Source organism: Tauraco erythrolophus, chromosome 1, assembly GCF_009769465.1.
Source record: "Tauraco erythrolophus isolate bTauEry1 chromosome 1, bTauEry1.pri, whole genome shotgun sequence".
Lineage (NCBI taxonomy): Eukaryota > Metazoa > Chordata > Aves > Musophagiformes > Musophagidae > Tauraco > Tauraco erythrolophus.
This window is the reverse complement of record NC_141465.1, coordinates 91,276,428-91,282,427: the sequence shown is the minus strand read 5'-3', so window position 1 is coordinate 91,282,427 and position 6,000 is coordinate 91,276,428. Positions and strand designations below refer to the sequence as shown.

The window sequence follows — 6,000 nt, the reverse complement described above, 5'->3', positions numbered from 1 at the left end:
TCAGTAGTTGCACGACTAAGCACTTTTAAGGTGCAATTTATCTGACCTACTTTTGCCATCCACTTTAGGATGAGCTGGATCACCCCTACAATTGCTTATTTCTGTGTGTTGAATCTAAGGTGACTAACTCTGATGCAAATGTCTGCGTTTGTTCCAATGAATCCCACAGTGAGGATTTAATCTAGATGAGGGACTCATCATTACAACACAACTGACTGTTCAACACAAAATGCTGAATCTTTACTAATAATTTCCTTAATTTACTAACTGGAGTTCAGATCATAACATCCAATTCATTGCCTTGTTTAGCAAATTTAACAATCACAATTAAAGACTAGGGAAGCAGAGCCAGGGAAATTATATTCTCAGTTGATAGACTAACATTATATTTTAGCTATGAAATTCAAGATTTTTTTTCACCGTGAAGACAAGCAAAATTCAAAAACAAAGTTTAGTGACCTGTCTATAACCAAATGATCTGTTTCTGGTATTCTGTGCATTCCCAAAGCACAGTTTTATGAAAGCATTCCTTTAGCTTGATATACGATGTGCTCAACAGCACATTTCTCCTTAAGGCTGTACAATTACGTCTTTGCTAGCACCTAGACAACACTTCTCATCCACAGATCTCAAAGAAGTTTACAAAAGCAGATACATGGCACTGACAGGCATTTGTCTTATGTCCCATGATGTCAAAGTTACAGGTACAGTCTTGTCTTTAAAAGAATTGTTATGTAGACTGTACAATAAACACTGAAATACTGCAAACAATATTTCCATTCTGAAGTTATTTTTATATATTACAGTCAATATTTTCAGAAAGGGAGCACATCCATTCCACCTAGGAATATATGCATTCAGTTTGCACTAAAAGAAAAGCACATATTAATAGAAGTACTAAAGTTAAAAAAAAAAAATCAGTATTTAATCTGTTAAACAATAGAAAAATTCTTATGAACTAGTGATACTGTCATTGAACTAGAGAGAGTTTGAGAACAAGCTTGCTCTGGCTTTTTCACCCTATGATTTGGAATCTGCTCACAGTACTGCCAGCTTAACCAAAAAGGATTAACTCTCATATCCAACTGAGAACACAGATAATTCTCAGTAATTGGTAAAAAATGAAGATGAATGGGGCTGAGAGATAAGGAGCAATTAGCTCATCAGCAGTTACAGCTGTGCACTCAATCCGGATCCATCTCTTGAGTCTCGGCCCCTTTTAAAGAACCCAAGCAGAATAAGCACAGGACACCCCCTCCCAAAAAATTGCCATACCTGCCCATCATTCCTCTCTCTTCCATTTTATTTCAGTGCTATACAAAGACACCTGTCATAGCATTCTGTGTAAATTACTGCCTCTCCCAGGACCTGTATCTACAGCCAATCTTCTTTTTACAATTAAAAAAAAAAAAAAAAAAAAGGAAAAAAAGAAGAAAAGGAAAAAAAACCAAAACCCGGAAACCAAATGACTACTGTAGACACTCTTAAGTTCCCTGTCAATCGTTTCATTATAGCAGCATCATCTGTTTGAAAATATAAGCAATTCCCTCATCTAATTATAGGGAGGATTTGAGGTTCATTAACATTGCCAAGGCAGAGAATCAGATGTGCAACTGCAGAGCTGTGCTCAGTGGCCTGCATTCTCTGTTTCCTTTTATTTGCTTTTTCAAGGTCTCCAAGACTTTTTCCTGAAACCATAAAAGTAATTCTTTCCTTCAAAATAGACACGTGTGTTTAGAAAAAGGAAATGACTGCATTTTGTACTGTTCTATTATTGGGCAAGGTCACTGGAGAAAAATAATTTCACCTAAATCATTTTATCTTTGATTCTGGATGAAAAAAAAAAAGAATAATAGTATGCAAGCAACCGTTACTTTTGAACAACAGATCACAGGAAACCTTGCATTTGTCTCATAATTTTAAATATTGCAAGGTAATGCGGATGAATAGGAAACCTAACATGCCAAGAAAACCTCTTAATTTTCAACACATTTTGTGGTTGTTTATGGATTAACATGCTAGCCAAGTGTAAAATGTTGCCTTGTATTTCCTAACTGTGTTTAGAAACTGAGAACACCAAAGTCTTCATGATTGCTTCACTTCCTTAAAGAAATAATAGCTTCTTTTTTTTTTGTATGAATGTGGTTTAAACAATGACATTTTCTTGGGACATCTGTTTTGAGATCACATTTTGAATAGATATGAACTCATTTCCTACTAAGCAAGTAATTTACTATTGTTGATAGTTGTTTACAAGTTTTATGAGTCAGATTTTAGCAAGTGGCAAAGGTCTTTACAAATCCTTTGAGTATTCCCTAAAGTGTATGCATAGTGTTTTCATTATATAAAATGCTTGGGAAGCAAAAGTATAGGGACTGTTCTTCACTTCCTACCAAGTTATAGATAGCAAAGTTTAGCTCACAGAAATAGCTTTAAACATACTTATTTTCAAAGGCTTCTATCTTTTGCTGCTGCAGGTTAATAAAATATGATAGCAGGGCAGTAAGTACTTAAGCAGCACGGAGATAATTGAGCTGCTCTACCTATCCGTAACTTCAGAGTATTAAACGGTAAATATACAATTGATCCTAATAGCATCCTTAAATGTTTATATGACAAAGAGAAGAACCTCTTCAATGAAATTTAAAGTTTGACCTTGGCACTATCTTTCTTTTAATTCTGCAATTAAATAAATAAAAAAATAATCCCACACACAGCACAATCTTTTTTTGTTTGTCTCCACAGGGAATTCATTTTTTAAACAAAAACCCAGTAATTTATCTATCCTGCATGTTGTATGTAGAATTGCCACTAAAAAGAACCTGGGACATTTTTCCTTCTTATCTGCAATGTAGCTCATATCAGCCAAGCTGTCACAAGACAGTACTTGATATAAACAAGAGATTGCAAAGACATCTCAGTAATCAATATTAGGATGGCTACAGTATGGAAGCCCCAACCACTGCATATCATTTGTCTCAGCATCTATTTCTATGACCAAATGAAGCATTAATTCAAATCATAAATCTATGGTGATTTAAATCTGGGAATGAGCACCTGCCTGCTTTAATGATTTATTTTGTACATTTCAGTAAGCAGGAGATTTGTCCATATGAACTGACAGGTCACCTTCAGATGCCAGTAGCAGACTGTTTATCACCATGCAGACTAGCATCTCATCTTAGCAAGTAAATATTAAACTAAAAGAATCCAATTGATTGTGGATGGGGGAGAAAGGCGTTGCAGCCATATATTTTACTCAGTGTGCTAATACCTCACTCTGATTCCTCTGTAATTTCTTTTTTTTTTTCCCCTTTTTTTTCCACCTTCAAAATGATAATTCTGGTAGGAGGATGAAAGCTCAAGGTTACCACGCAAAAGTGAGGAATATAAAATAATTACTTATTAGTATCATTGGCTTCCTTTAACTCCACTCACTCACTAACCTTTTGGCCATTGATTCGAAGGACCAAGTTAATACATTTGTGTAGTGTTCTCTATAACTATACAATGTTCGTCTACAAAAATGACTTCCGTGAGTCACATTAAGCATCTGATTAAAACCAAAAAGCAAGACAATTCGGAAGTAAACCTGACATTTCAACTCAAAAGCCCATATTTTATTTAGCTTCTTTTACACAGGCATTGGAACAGCCTAAGAACACAGTATGATCAGTACATATACACTAATATACGATAACGTCTGTTAAATACAGGCTAAGATGTATCGGTTAAGCTTTTAGCCTGGTTGGTTAGTTTGTTTGTTCTTTCTCAGTTTGGCCAGACACATAACAAAATTTAAAATGTAAACCAAGCTCATGTTATTTTATTTTGTTTTATTCCTTCCTCCTGTCAACATTCAGAATGTAACATTTCAAATTCATGCCTAACAAGCTGTAATTTAAATCATTAATGATATATGGACTTGATAATATTTATTTGAAAAGACATAAATAAACATCTGAAAAAATGCAAGGGGGGAAGCATACACCTACTACAAAGAAATGTTTTTGAAATATGAGTTCTTGTCAAGATACAGTATGCTGATTTTCAAAAATGCAACTAATAAATAGAGACTTAACTCTCAATGAACCTAATAACACCCTAGCATTGCTAGTAGTAGGAATCAGTTTTCTGATTCCATTGGCATAACCAACACTGGACACTAGACAGGGCTCACTATAAAAGAAGCAAATAAATGCAAACTGGTTTTGAGAAAACCTCTATAGTAAGAGTACAGGTCAAGACTGGATGCACAAACAAGCACACTGTATTTCCAGAGCCATTTTTTTTTTACAAAATGAACACAATTCTTCATTCGGTTAATTTGGGAAATTAACTGAAGTTAACAAGTAAGTTAAGGGGCTGAGAGGAAATTTTGACCACGACAACAAATAATCTTGCTTCACTAACTTTGCCCTACTAAAATAGCTAGAATGTATTTTCTTAAACAGTGGAAATGATCAAGCTGTGTAAGAGCAGATTAGCTATGTGAATTATGCCTCAAATAACGATTTCAAAATAGATTCTTTTTTTCATTTTTATTCAGAGGAAATTCAGATCCTCCCTCCGTCCACTCTGCTCCAAATATTTAACATGGTTTTCATGTTGATTACCTGTTAACTTTTCCACATCCAGGGATGTACAAGTATTTGTCACTAGAACTGTCAAGCAGAGTAACTGATTCCATAATCCAGTATTTGAACATTTTATTTCACTTAATGCATGCCTCTAGACTGAAATTCAAATCTAAACTAGATTCTAGTTCTAATAAAGATTTTTTAAGCTTCCAGTTTGTATTTACACTTTTCACTCTTTTTCATTACTTCCCTTTTCTTCAGTATGTGAGGGGCCACCTGGTCCTTCCACTTCATTTATACCTATCTCCTCCCAGATTTCAGAGACACCTGCTCTGTACCCACTCTTGTCTTCTCTCCAAAAGGACAATCTTTCCTCTAAAATTCTAGTGACGGCACGTGTTGGTATCTCAGTACTAGCACAACTAATTTAAGACTATTTTCTTTGCCGTCAAAGAGGCTTTTTTTAAGCCTTTCTTTAAAAGGAAAACAAAAAAATCTGGTTGTCTGCTTAAGCGGTAACACATACAGATTGTTGTTATTTAAAATAGTGTGTGCCTAGGTGAACTGGTTCTTTGAACTACAATTCACATTATTTCTAAATAATAGCCTACCGATGCCTACTGAACTGTACAGAAATGCTGTTCACAAACACATATTTATTTATGTTAAGGCTGGTACACAACTCTCTAAGACTCATTTCAAACGTATTTAGGAGATGAAAAACTAAAAAAATAAACAAAACTAAACAAAAGAGTCAAAATAAAACCAAACAAAAAAACCCTTATCTTAAGCCATTTTTTTCCAGGATGCACCAATCTTGCCTGCAGTCTTGCGAATGCACCTCTTTGTCACTGAATTTCTGTTGCTGAGTTAATACTGTCTCAACATGATAAAAGGAGCCAATACAATGAAATGGCATAACAAAACATTTTACAGCAGACACACACAGATGATTAAAGATTTAATCAACAACAACAAAAAGTTACTCTAGCTTTGAAGTATGCTTTAGCAAAACAAATTGTCCAAACAAATGAATAAAGTATACTGAAACAATTCTTTTTTGAGAAAGAGTTGCTGATGGCTGCTTAAGAAATGGAAAAATCTGTTAACTACATTTTAAGAATGTGTTTATTAAAATAAAATATGATAGGAATTGCAGAGCATGGCAATAATTTATTGCGTATGTATGTTTTCCTTTTGTCACAGAGCACATGAAAGTATGAATTATTTTGCTTTCAAGCTTGTGTTCTGAATTACCTAAAGTCGATACCCAGCACACTGAGCAGGAGACATTGTTAAATTTCACTTTGACACCATCATCTGTCACCCCACCTGTACTTTGAAAAATGAACTCTAAGCAATCAAACCACTTTCTTTCATGGAAAATATTAACTGCAGTCTGCAAAAGTAGCCTGCAAAG

The 6,000-nt window shown here is 34.5% G+C and overlaps 1 protein-coding gene across 1 annotated transcript in view; it reads right to left on the bottom strand.

Annotated features, from left to right (window-relative positions):
* DACH1 (dachshund family transcription factor 1) overlaps positions 1-6,000 on the bottom strand; it is a 334,610-nt gene that overhangs the window by 136,557 nt on the left and 192,053 nt on the right. The gene's annotated exons all lie outside the window — the stretch shown is intronic.